Source organism: Euprymna scolopes, chromosome 16 (assembly GCF_053919585.1).
Source record: "Euprymna scolopes isolate OS-2025 chromosome 16, ASM5391958v1, whole genome shotgun sequence".
Classification (NCBI taxonomy): domain Eukaryota; kingdom Metazoa; phylum Mollusca; class Cephalopoda; order Sepiida; family Sepiolidae; genus Euprymna; species Euprymna scolopes.
In genome coordinates this window covers 115652199-115665768 of record NC_136497.1, presented here as the reverse complement: position 1 = coordinate 115665768, position 13570 = coordinate 115652199, and positions in this window count along the sequence as shown.

Below are 13570 nucleotides of genomic sequence, written 5' to 3'. Positions count from 1 at the left end.
TCGTGGCGAAATCTTATTGGCTGGGAGGATTTCTACCCCATCCACATCCCTTACTATATATACGACTGTCGTGCGAAAATTAGTCAGATAGAGTTGAGTCGCAGAGTAAAGTTGGGAGGTGAAGCAGATTGCTTGTTGAATCCGAGAAGAGACGTGACCCCTTCCCACCTCATCCATCCGTATGTCGCTGTCTGTGAAGAGAGTTGAGACTTTGAAAAGAACTTACAAAATCTGAATGAGAATTGTAAAAACATTTTGTACAAAATTTTGTGAAAATTAAGCTTCTGTAGATAGAGTACAATTGTTTGTCTTTCTTTATGCCTGCCGTTTCGATATTCGCTTTCAGCATACCAGATTTCTATATACAACCTCAGAGAAGTTTAAACGTTACGTGCCGAGAATCTAGAGAAATAAGAGTCCTTAACCGCCTTCTCGAATGAGACGTTAGAAAGGCTCTGGAAAAAGGTGGTGACTGCTTAAATTACTTGCGCCATCTTTGACGGTCTTCATATCCGGCAGCTCATTAGACACCCAGATTTCGAAAACTCAATAAGAACAAAGTGGAACTGGAATCGTAGAAAACATTTGTTCGGGAAGTGAAGAACATTTTTGGCAACAATAAGGCCGGAAATTACGCAGAACTTGTGAAGATCACACTGACTGCTTTCATAAATCTGCACGGCAATATGAGCATAAAGATGCACTAGTTTCACATATAAACAGGGATTCCTGGGAATTTACGTTCAATGCCTGACGAACAGGGGGAGAGATTTCATCAGGATCCTCGGGAGAAAAGATCAAGTATCTGGGTTGCGGGTACGCAGTCATGATTGCTAACTACTTTTGGAACCTGCAGAGACACCTCCCTGCTGCTAAGCATTCCAGGGTTTCGAAAAAAACGGAAGTTAAAGTCAAGAAGCTTGCACAATTATAAACCAACATGCAATTTACAGGTACTTACCTATGTCAATGCTCACCTTTCAGTTTACAGCAATCGATGTTTCTATTAGGAAATCAATATATGTTGGCAGCGCATTTTTCTCTTAAAAATATAATTATTACTATGATATGTGTTGAAAAAATTAGCTAAATTTGCCAGAAAAATATCTATTCTTTTGATTATTACTGTCTTAAATTATGATTTTTTTTTTTTTTTTTTTTTTTTTTTTGCAAATCATTTTAGCACAAAAACCTGGGCGGATGGAGGGAAGTTGATTTTATTTACTGATTCAGCTGTGCAAAACACCTTAAATCAGTTTTAGAAATCTATACAACTTTCAAAAAGTAAAAAAAATGGTCGCCCAGTGTAACACACACACACATTATATATATATATACGCACCATCAAAATCAACACATTTTGCTAATGAAAAACAAGTGTATTTATGGCGTTTATGTAAAAATATTGTATTCTGTTTGCGATAAAGGTGCTAAAGGCGTTTTAAATTATCGCTTAGGTTTTTTAAAACTTTCTTGTGTAAGAAATTATCCAGATGCTTTCAAAAGTTGTAATCGGTAGGAGAGAGGTCTGGAGAGTATGGCGGATTAGGTAGAGTTTCGCAGTCCAAATCGTTCTACTTCTTCAGAGTCGGTTTAGTCACGTGCGGTCGGGCATTAGCGTCGAGAAGAACCATACCGTCAGTATGAACTTGTTTTATTGCAACTCTGATTGCGGGAAATGTCGTGGAACTTCGTCGGTGTCTAAACACTGAGTTTGGCGTTGACGGTTGTCGTAAAGAACCCACTTTTCATTGCAAATTACAGCCAGGTAAGGACACGGGTCGTTCTTTTTGCGTAAAAGAATGACAAATGACACTTCATAATAGCGTTACTTTTGTTGTTGTTTTTTTTTTGTTTCACAAATAATTAAGGGCCGGCGTTTAATTCGTGATGTAGCTATTTATCAAGTCTGTTTGTCTTTCCAATGACTTCTAGGTTGTTGGAAATCGCCATATGCGTTATGTCTAATTCAGGAACATGTTTTCTAACAATTGTCCGTGGGTTTACTTCGAGTAAGGTTCTTAATTGATCGTTATCAACATCCGACAGCCGACCACTGCGCATATCTTTTTCAAGGCTCGTCGCCGCCACGAAATTTCTTAAACCAATATTCTGTTGTGCGTTCACTATATCGCGAGCTGTTTCAGAAAATCTTCGGTCTAGCTTGAATTAAAATAAGAAAAATTATTATATATGTGAATGTATCATAACGAGAACTTATTTGAAAATACAGCATTTGAAATCAAAATTAAAACTTCCGCAAGAACCTATATATATATATATATATATATATATATATATATATATATATATATATATATATACAGTGTCGGCAAAAAGAAAGTCCGCACTTGAAATTTTTTCTTAAACTGCAAATTTAAGTTAAATATAGTGTAACTGTTTAAACAACCTCTACCTTGTTTGATTCGCCTTTTATTCCTCTATAAGTTTACCTATTCATATTGATTTTAATTGAAATATTCTAGCGTGCACGTCAATTTAAAAAAAATAACTTTAAATTGAGGAGGAAAAAATTCCGCAGCAGCAAATTCGCTTAAAACCAGCTGAAATTATCGCCTCTAAATCAGTTTAAAATATCCACCAATAGGCAACAAAACATGTTTAATCGTAATTGTTGTTGTTTCAACGTAACATTTTGTCCATATGCCACGACTTTCTCTTAGTGATCGTCAGGAGCTTTCTGGTTTATCCAATGGAGAAATCGGCCGCAGATTGAAATGCGATGTGAAAACGGTACGAAAGACTGTGCAAAAGAACCAAAACACCGGCAGTGTTCGTGATGCCCCTAAATCTTGTTTAACTAGAGTGACTTCTAACAGGAAAGATAATGCTATCAAGATCCGCAGCCTAAGAAACAGATTTGAGACGGCTCTCCCAATCCAACAACAGTGCAATCTTAATTAAAAAAGTGCTCTCCTTCTACTGTCAAGAACAGATTAAAGAATTTAATTTGCGAGGATATGTTGCAAGACCCAAACCAATGATTCTGTAAAGAATAGAAAGCGCCGTTTGGACTTCGTCAAATGCAATGAAGATCATTGGTCAAAAGTTCTTTTTAGCGACTAAAGCAAGTTCAATAGGCTAGGCAGTGATGGTAGGCAGTACGTCCGTCGGAGGAAAGACGAAGAATGTAATCTTAGGTGCTCTTTCAACGCTGCAAGTTGGTGAAGGTTCAGTTTTTGGTGTGGGTATTAGTATCAATGGTTTAGGGTATATAATTCGCTTGCAATGTCGAATTAATTCGACAAAATACATTAATATGTTGACTGGGCATTTTCTACCCTACTTAGGTCGGAATTTGGATGATATTCCCATCTTAATGCTCCCGTTCACACAGCTGGCAATGTTAAGAGGTTCATGGAATAGTATGATATTCCGTGGTTGGATTGGTCTTCACAACCTCCAGACCTCAATCGTATCGAAAACGTATGGCATTACATCAAGCAACAGCTACGCAATTATAAAATTTCAAATTTGAAAGAACTTTGGACAAAAATTAAAGAAAAGCGGGATGCCTTTTCCCAGAAGTATTGCTGCAGTCTAATTCAAGGAATTCACAAAGGATTGCATGCTATCGAATTGCAGAAGTGGTATGCTACTAAATAGTATATATATATATATATATATATATATATATATATATATATATATATATATATATATATATATATATATATATAAGAGCATTGCCTGCGATATGGAAGGGAATTTGTTTCTCTATTTTTCTATATAATAATTTTTCTGGATAAATTTGATTTAGACTTGCTTATCTTTGCCTCTGAGAAATTTGTCTTATTATTTTTTATATGAATCTGGGTTTATTATTTGATATAGATTTGATTTTTTAAAATTTTTTGAGAACCCGGCATCAAATTATATTACCTCGATAAAGTGTTGAAGCTTTGTGTCTTTTTCTGGATATTCCCCAGAGGTTTCTCTACATGCGTGTGCGCACTCATATTGTACGCATATCTATTAAATTCTACGTGAGGACGATATATTCATTTAGTAACGTGAATTTTCTTATTGGTGCTCTGGTTTTTAGACCACAGGCATATGTAAAATTCATTTAATTCTGAAATTGACCTTATTACGTTATGGAAGGGTCATTTTTATATTTTTGTTGAAGTTTTTAATAACTTTTGAAATGTTGAATTCTGAATTGGAATACCTATTTCATGGCATGCATTATTCAGGAAAACTAAATATTTCAAGACAATTCTTTTTTTTTGCGGGGTAATATTAAGATTCATGTTGCATGGAAAATTGATTTTGGTGCGAATCGGGCTAAACTACAGAGTAGAACGATAAAATTGTCGCCTTAGAAAAGAAGACATGATTCCATTTCCGTTTGATGAAAACTGGTTTTCTATTGTTACAAATCATCTACTAGTTGGATAGTAGTATACAAATTCCAAGAGCGACAAGAGCCTTCTAGCATATCTGAAAGTGACGCAATGTTCAATGAGCAAGATCAAAGATGAATCGCTGTACAACTAATGCTCTCTACCGATCTAAGTTATGACAACAGGACCATTGCCAGATCCCTGGAAATGCAATCCTGGACGATTCAACATTCGAAACCACAGCTCAATGAAGTTTCCAGTCACAGTTATCGTGTTTGGTGTGGATTCAATGAGGGCAACATCATTCCAACTCACATCTTCGAAGTCGGCTTTACGGTCACCACCACCATATACATTTTAACTAAACTTAAAATAGATAAATATACAGAAATAACGGTACCATATACCCCGAGATTTACTTTAAAAGACCACAAACACAGCTTTAATATCAACCCTACTATTAGACTCATTTGCCCCTCGAAATCATATATAGGACTGGTTAGTAAAAACATATTAGATAGAATTATCCCCAAAATTAAATCCATAATAAAATACCCACTATGGCAATCTTCCAACCAAGTAATCGGCTGGTTTTCTAATATTCAAAATAAAAATAATATTAAATTTCTTTCTTTTGACATTGAATCATATTACCAATCTATATCACCTATCCTACTTAATAAATCTCTATTAATGGCACGAAAATTAACTAATATAACTCAAGACGAAATTAAACTAATACTTATCGCTAGAGAGTCTTTAATAACATTTGATAATAAATATTGGACCAGGAAAAATACCCCTAACCACTTCAACATTTTAATGGGATCGACGGACTCGACTCAGGTCACTGATCTAGTTGGCCTTTTCCTTTTAAATGAAATACATTGTATACTCCATAAACAATTCAAACTTGAAGGAGGGCTATATAGAGATGATGCACTCTTCATAACAAACTCTACTAATAAAAATTATAAAAAAGCAATTAAAGCTCTACATAAATTATTTAAAAATTATGGACTTAGTATAAAAATCGACCCTAATAAAAAAATTGTTAATTTCTTAGGCATAACCTTAAATCTTGAGAATTCTACCTTTGAACCATATCATAAACCTAACCAATCACTTCTATATGTCCACAATCAATCAAACCACCCTAAATCAATATTAAAATCAATAGTTCCCAATATCGCTTTAAGAATTTCTAGACTGTCTTCTACTAAATCCATATTTACCAAAAATGAAAAATATTATAATGAGGCCCTTAAAAACTCTGGATATAATTCACAAATTAAATTCATAAATGAAAATGATAGAAACATAAACTGCATTAAAAATAAACCTATTAAGAGCGTAATAACATATAATATGGCAATGTCTTCCCGTATACGAGTTAAGAAAAATAACCAAGAGACAAAAAAAGATAAAACCAAACTACAAATATTAGATAATAATACAAATAAACAGCAAACCAAAACCCGTAAACGTAAGAATAGACACAAGGAGATCCTATGGTTCAACCCCCCATATTCCAAAAACCTAGAAACAAACATAGCCAGAGAATTTTTTTTAAATATTAGATAAGAACTTTAAAGCCCCCCATAAATATGATAAAATTTTCAATAAGAACACAATTAAAGTGTCTTACTCTACTATGCATAACCTTTATCAGAAAATAATTAGCTCTAATAATAAGAAAGTTAATAAAATACAAAATACAACTATACAAAATACATCGGACTGTAACTGTAGAATAAAAAATAAATGTCCCCTACAAGGCTCATGTAAAATTAAAAATGTTATCTATAGCTGCACAGTATCAAAAACTCCAAATCTACATGAACCTATTAACAGCCATAACTCAACTACCAGATTAAATAATAACACCAACTTAAATCAATCTACCGATCAATTACTAATCAACCCACCACATAATAATCCAACAATAGACCTAACGAAAAATAATCACAACAATCAAGAGGTAATATATATTGGTTCCACATCTGGCCTAATAAAACATAGAATTTCAACGCACAAACATTCTTTTAAAAATAACTCTCTGTCAAACCAAACTACTCTATCCAACTATATTTGGCAACTAAAAAACAGCAATATTTCTTTCAACTTAAAATGGCAAATAATTGAGACTTGCAAATCATATAAACCAGGAGATAAATTTTGTGCACTATGTACAAAAGAGACTCTAAAAATTTTAAAATATGAAGATATAAAAAGTACAACCAAACTATTAAATTCAAGACAGGAGCTTCTGACATGTAGTCATAAACGTTGGTTTAAATTTAATAAATATAAACCACCTTAAATCATTAAAAATTACTTATTAGTAAAAATAGATTACAATTATTATTATTTTTTTTAATAAATTAAGTTCGACTAATTACCTCCCTTAGACCCGTAAAATAAATAATAAATAAAGTCAAGAACACATGACAATTATCTCCCCTTAAAACTTGTAATAAAATATTCTCTCTATATATAGACCGTAGCGTCTTTAAATCAAAAATACGCTAACGGAAACAATTTATTGCACGAGCGTCCCCCTTTTTAAAATCCATCATTCAATAAGATAACAAGCTATAGCAAACATCTAAATGACTACTTTAACCACAGTTCCTGATTTCAAAGCATAGTCAGCAGTGTCTACCAGGGAAAAATACCGTCATCAGACGTAGAATGCGTATATGCCAGCACCGCTTATTCCTTAAAGGGAAACACCACACAATAAGAGAGATTGTGTCCAACGAGAAACAAGTTTCTACAACTGTATTGCGAAGTGAGTCAACTTATATTTTCCAAATCAGTTCATCCGTTTCATGTTTCTGATCTAATCCTGTTGAAATAACTATTATCACAGGAAACCAAATATTCGTAAATAATTACTTTAGTAATTACAGAGATAAAAACAATCGTAGTTTTTATTTGGTTGCCGGCATGTTTAATCAAATTAGCTTCGAGAGGTGCCTGCGTTTTTCAATAGTTTTACACGCCCTTTTCTTTCCCTTCTCTGTTTTATTACCTCTCATCGTCACTTAAGAAAACATTTTTCCATCCGCACTTAGAGATATATAATAAATGATTTTTTCTTATTCGATCTCCTTTAACTCTATTAGTAGACCTGACCACTTGCCTTTTGATTTGCCCATATTCGATCCTTGCTACGCTCGCTTTGTGCTACATTCCCGAGCCTTTCTAAAGAGATTAGCTACCCTCATATTTTATCTCGTTTGCTATCGCTTGTGTTTTATGTATAACTCCATCTCGTTTCCAGTCATGAATAATCTTCCAATAAATCAGAGATAAAAATGTCGATTTTCTCACTTCACTTATTTATTGGGACATTTTTTTATTTTGTATTCTGCGTTAAGCGGCAGGTCTTTATAAAGGTAATAAAAAACAAGTAGCGTTAAAAATTAAAATAAGATGAGTTATGATTTAGCAATGATAAAAACGGGAAAGATAAATGCTTCATATGATAATAGCATAAAATAGCTATAAGTTATACAAGACCATCCATGCATAGTAGGTGCACATGTGGAAAAGAGACTAATGAAGTAAATTAGTACGACAAGTAATAAAAAAAATATTGGCTTAAATAACTGATAGTAGAATTTCAAATTTCGCCATTTATCTGATTGAATTGCTTAAATGGAATAAAAAAAACTTACTTGCCTAAGCATATTTGTATATCATCGAGTAGCCATGTGTGTAATGGATGTCACAAACATGATGAAGAGCGTCGGAGCAATGATGCAGCCCGGTTTGACGTCCGCTTTAATTTTGAAAGAATCCTCTGTACTGTCAGGAAAGGAAGCAGTTTTAATCATGTCTTCGGAGAGAATCCTCGGGATATCAAAAAAAAGACTTTTTGGGGTATCCAAACGTGGAGGGGTTTTCTAAAGCAGACCTCCCTCAGGATTCGATATCCTCTACAAGATAAATGGGGGAACTTTCAATCTTTCTTGCCTGAGGTTGAAAAACAAAACCTGTTACATTGCTGGTTGAATTCCAGTACACCGATGATAACTGCTTGGCGTCCTACTCAGGATAACAACGGCAGCAGATGCTAAATATCTCCAACCGCGCCTTTACCCACGCGACCTTGCCATTAATCTAACACCCATATCTCACCATTGGATAACGTATCTTTGCAGCCATTCCTCTGGCTCCAATTTCTCCCATCCTTTTTTCAAAGTTTTTCGGAACTATTCCTATGCTCCTACTATTATAGGTATGCCACATACTATGCAAGCCATTTTTCATCCAACGCGAATATGTAAGGCGAAGTCCCATACCGTCAAAAATTCACCGGATCCGCCTATGGCCGTCTTCGAACCCGTGGGTTCAAGACTTAAATATCCGGACAAACATCAAAATGGCGGTATACACAGCTGTCGTGCTCTTGATGCTTTTCTACGTCTCGGAGAACTTATTTTCATGGAAAACGAGGATCATCAGCTGTTTACCATAAAATTGTTCGGAGATTTAAAAACACGACAGCTAGCTCTGAAATGTGAAATACAACTTTCTCAATAACAATGTATACATAAACAGATATATCTTCCGTTTAGTAGTAGTTTGAGCAACAACGGATACCCTATATAAGGTTGATGGCGTGTGTTATTGTAAAGCAAGTTTTCTGCAATCATGAAACACTGTTTGATTTCAGTGTAAGAAGGAAGTTCAGAACGACTGCACATAATTCCTAAGGAAGTTAAGAAAACATACACACTAATATGGCAAAATCGTCATCCAGTTAGTACTGACCAGATACAAAGTAGCTTAACATATTAAACTAGAACTAGTGTTATTATGTCCTGATTGGACCAATACTATGTGTACATATAGCAGACATCCACATGGCATCTGTAGTCACACCAGCTATCACTACTAAGATTTATTCTACATTGATTTCATTGAAAAATTCATAAGTAGTGACATACATGTTACAATATTGTTGTTGCAGTACTAAAACGAGTAGTTATTTCAATTCTATTATTATTAATATTATTATTATTATTATTGTTATTGTTATTGTTGTTATTTTTATTATTGTTGTTATTTTTATTATTGGCTCACATGTAGCTTTCACACAGGCCATCATAGGTCTGATTAAAAACTGTGGTGTTTCCGTGAATCTGAGTTACAAGTCTCCCCATGCGTTCAGCACTCCCAACCTCCTCCGATAGTATTTGCAAATAAAGTTGCGTTATCGCAACAGCCTCTCAACATTGATTTCCCATTGGTCTGTACTGGAATTTGAGTGGCACTAAGTCTCCCCAGGGTCTCCGTTTTCTTCGCGCTTGTCCAGCAGAAGGATGGTCAGCGTTCTCTCTCCTCGGTCTTTCCCCCCTCCTTGACCTTCTCGGCTCTTTGGTTTCACACTTTATTATGGGGGAGGAACAGTGATGAAGCAGTGAGAGGGGATGCGTGATGTGGATGTAGAACATGGTGATATGCAGCTTCATTGTTCTTCAGTCCATGTAAAGCTTCGTCAGTTTTTTTTTTTCTCTGCAGCAGATTGTCTGACTCATGTATGTGTTTCATGTGTATTATTCTCCGCATTCAAAGGTTTTCCTTAATATTGCAGCTGTTTTTCCTTATCGTTAGTCGTTGTATCTTTGCAGCCATTCCTCTGGCTCCAATTTCTCCCAACCTTTTTTCCAAGTTTTTCGGAACTATGCCTATGCTCCTACTATTATAGGTATTATTTTAATTTTCTTCATCATCCAAATCCCTTTTAACTCTCTGGCTAGCTCTGTGTATTTGCTCCGTTTCTCCTTTCTTTCATACTCAGCCTGTGATCAGCTGGGGCAGAGAAATCTACGATTTGACAGGATTTTTCTTTCTTGTTAATTATTACGACATCTGGCCTTCTTGCTTCGATGGGTTTGTCCGTCTGTATATCCATGTCTCATAGGATTTTGTGGTTCTCGTTTTCGAGTAATATTGTAGGTGTATGCTTGTACTATTTGTCTGTACGTTCAAAATGCAGTTGTTTGCATAATTCCGAGTGTACTGCCCTCCCCACTTGGTCGTGCCTGTTTTTGTATTCCTTTTGAGCAAGTTTTCTGCATTCACTTACTATATGGTTTACTGTTTCGTCTCTTTGTCCACAGAGTCAGCATTTGCGTTTTTCTTGTTTTTATCTTCTTCCTCTTCTTCTTCTTCTTCTTGCTATCATTATTATTATTAGTAGAAGTAGTAGTAGTAGTAGTATTATCATTATTATTATTATTATTATTATTATTATTATCATCGATATATTGTGATGCAGTTATTAGAGATTCAGTTCCTCGGTTTACATGTCCTTTTCGCACCCATGTTCAAATGTTTTTGTTATTCTCATCTTTTGTAATTCGTATGAATCTTCCGTGTAGTTGTTTCTCTTTCCATTTTTCTTCTCTCGTTTCGTCATTTGTCTCTCTCTTTTTTTTTTCGGTGTCTCTCGCTGCCGTAATTATCCTTTAAGTATTTTGCATTATGTATTTTTCTAGTTCTTTTTTTGTGTCATTCACATTATTATTATTATTATTATTATTATTATTATTATTACCACCACCGCCACCACCACCGTTATTCAGCAGTAGTATTATTTATTGCTCTCATAACGAAGTAAACAGCCGTATTTGCTAACTAATATACCGATATGCCGGTTCAGTGTACAGGTATTTGTATGCAAATTAAATGGCGTTGTAGAAAATGGCTTCGTATTCTAAAGGCTCAAAAATACATTAAACATATCAGAAAGTGACGGAATCAACCTATTGTTAGCGAGACCGATATGTTAGGTCGCTAGATAAGATAGACAAATATGCGAGTGGTATAGCTAATTTTAAATTACGGCTAAACCTACAATTAAAACAATATGTTTAAACATACTCCAGCCTGCACTTTATGCCCTTAATGTTGTATGGAAACAACCGCTGCGAAACTAACTATAATAAATTAGAAACATAGCGAAACTAACTATAATAAATTAGAAACATATGTAGAGTAATATATATATATATATATATATATATATAGAGAGAGAGAGAGAGAGAGAGAGAGCGAGAGAGAGAGGGGGGGACAGACTGAGAAAATGAAAGAGTATATATATATATATATATATATATATATATATATATATATATATATATATATATTGGTTGAGTATGCATTAAGATTTGTGGGATTAGGTATGTGGGTAAATGTATGTGTTCGTAATAAATAGGACAGCTGGGAACAGAATTTCTAGAAGGTCGTTGAGTATTGTTTATCGACGTTTATCTCAGCAATATACGCCGATTTCACCTCGAATTTCATTGATCGATAAATATTGTCTGCAAAACAGACGACCCAAATAAAATATTGCTGTATCAATAATATGGGAACTTTTCAGAGATGATACGTTAAATTACACGGATTCGATTACAGATATATATATATATATATATATATATATATATATATATATATATATATATATATATATATACCACTCCTCAGTGATATCGAAAATGTTGTTGATTGATACGTTTGCAATGGAGCGTATAATAACACATCTCACTATCGTCAATGAATACTCGCTTTTTATTCTAAATTCGATCAGTGTCTTCTCCATTTATTTTTACTTCCTCAGCGCAATGTCTTTAGATTTCATCACTATGCCGCCACTGTTTATTGCTATGCCCCTGTTTTTTTATTAGTTTACATCCCCTTTTATTACTATGCCTTTAGTGTGTGTTACTATGTATCCCGTGTTGTTTTTATGCTTCCGCTAATTATTACTATGCCTCCACCGATTAATACTATTTTCTCATTATTTACTATTATGCCTCTACTGTTTATTGCTATGTCTCCACTGTTTAATAGTATGCAACCACTATTTATTACTATGCTTTCTCTGTGCATTACTATGCCCACATTGTTTATTGCTGTTCCTCTACTGTTTATTACTATGCGTCCATTCTTTATTACTATGGTTCTATTGTTGCGTAAGTATGCGTCCACTGTTTAGTAGTATGTCGCTAGTGTTATCTATATATCTATATCTATATATATATATCTATAAAAGTGAACGTGTCTCTCTGTCTGTCTGTCTGTGTGTCTGTGTGTCTATGTGTCTGTCTGTCTGTGTACATTTCCCTACGCAATAACTCTGTCAATTTTTAGTCTATAGACTCGAAATTTGAAATACCGGGTACTGAGATTTGGAAAAATCGATGTGACGGGTGTCAGCCAGAAATTTGGCTGTTAAGGGGTCAAATTTCAACGAGTTGACCTTTAAGAACTCTACCAAACTCCTCCGACAATTTTGGGTCTAGACACTTGAAATTTTAGATATAGGTTCCTTGAACCTGGATATAACTTAATAAAGTGATTTGAGCCCGAAACTATAAATTTTAAGGGGGCATAATAGGGGTCAAAATTTAAAAAAATTAACCATTTTTTTTTTGTTTTTTTTTTGCTTTTTTTGCACAGCATATACCTCCAAACACCCGAGCAACGCCGGGCACCCCTGCTAGTATATATATATATATATGTATATATATATATATATATATATATATATATATTATAAACGTGTGCTTGTATTTTTACCGCCATTCCTTTCATTTTGCAGTACCACGTGGTCACTTTGTATAACGTTATCGACTTAAGGGCGCAATTTGCTCCTCATTGGGGAGGTTGAGAACCCCCTGGGGACTGAGAAAGACCGAGTAAATATGCTAAGATTGTTTAATTAAATCCTGGACGACAGCAGATATTAAGAATACTTGAATCAAAATATATAGATATATATTTTGTGTTATTGTCAAAGTCAGATATATATATTTTTATTGCAAATAAAAACAAAACAAGTATATGTTTTGTTAATTGAGAATGAAGAGGCCGGAAATTTCAGACAAAATGGAAATGGAACCAGATCAAACTTAACACCTGTTTTCAGACGGGAACAGTCTGAATGACAAGGACTGACTCCTGAGGTCATGTGAACGGATGTCATTTTTGGTCTCAGAGTCACAAAACTCTAGACTATGGCTGAACTGCACACACGCTATATTTAGATCTGGAAATTCCCAGACACGTACCCTGCTCTGATTGGTCGGGTGGATTATCCACCCCGACCTGCGACCCTCCTACAAAAAGCCAATCCCCCTCGAAATTAGCCAGATTGGAGACAGATTTTGCGCTAAATT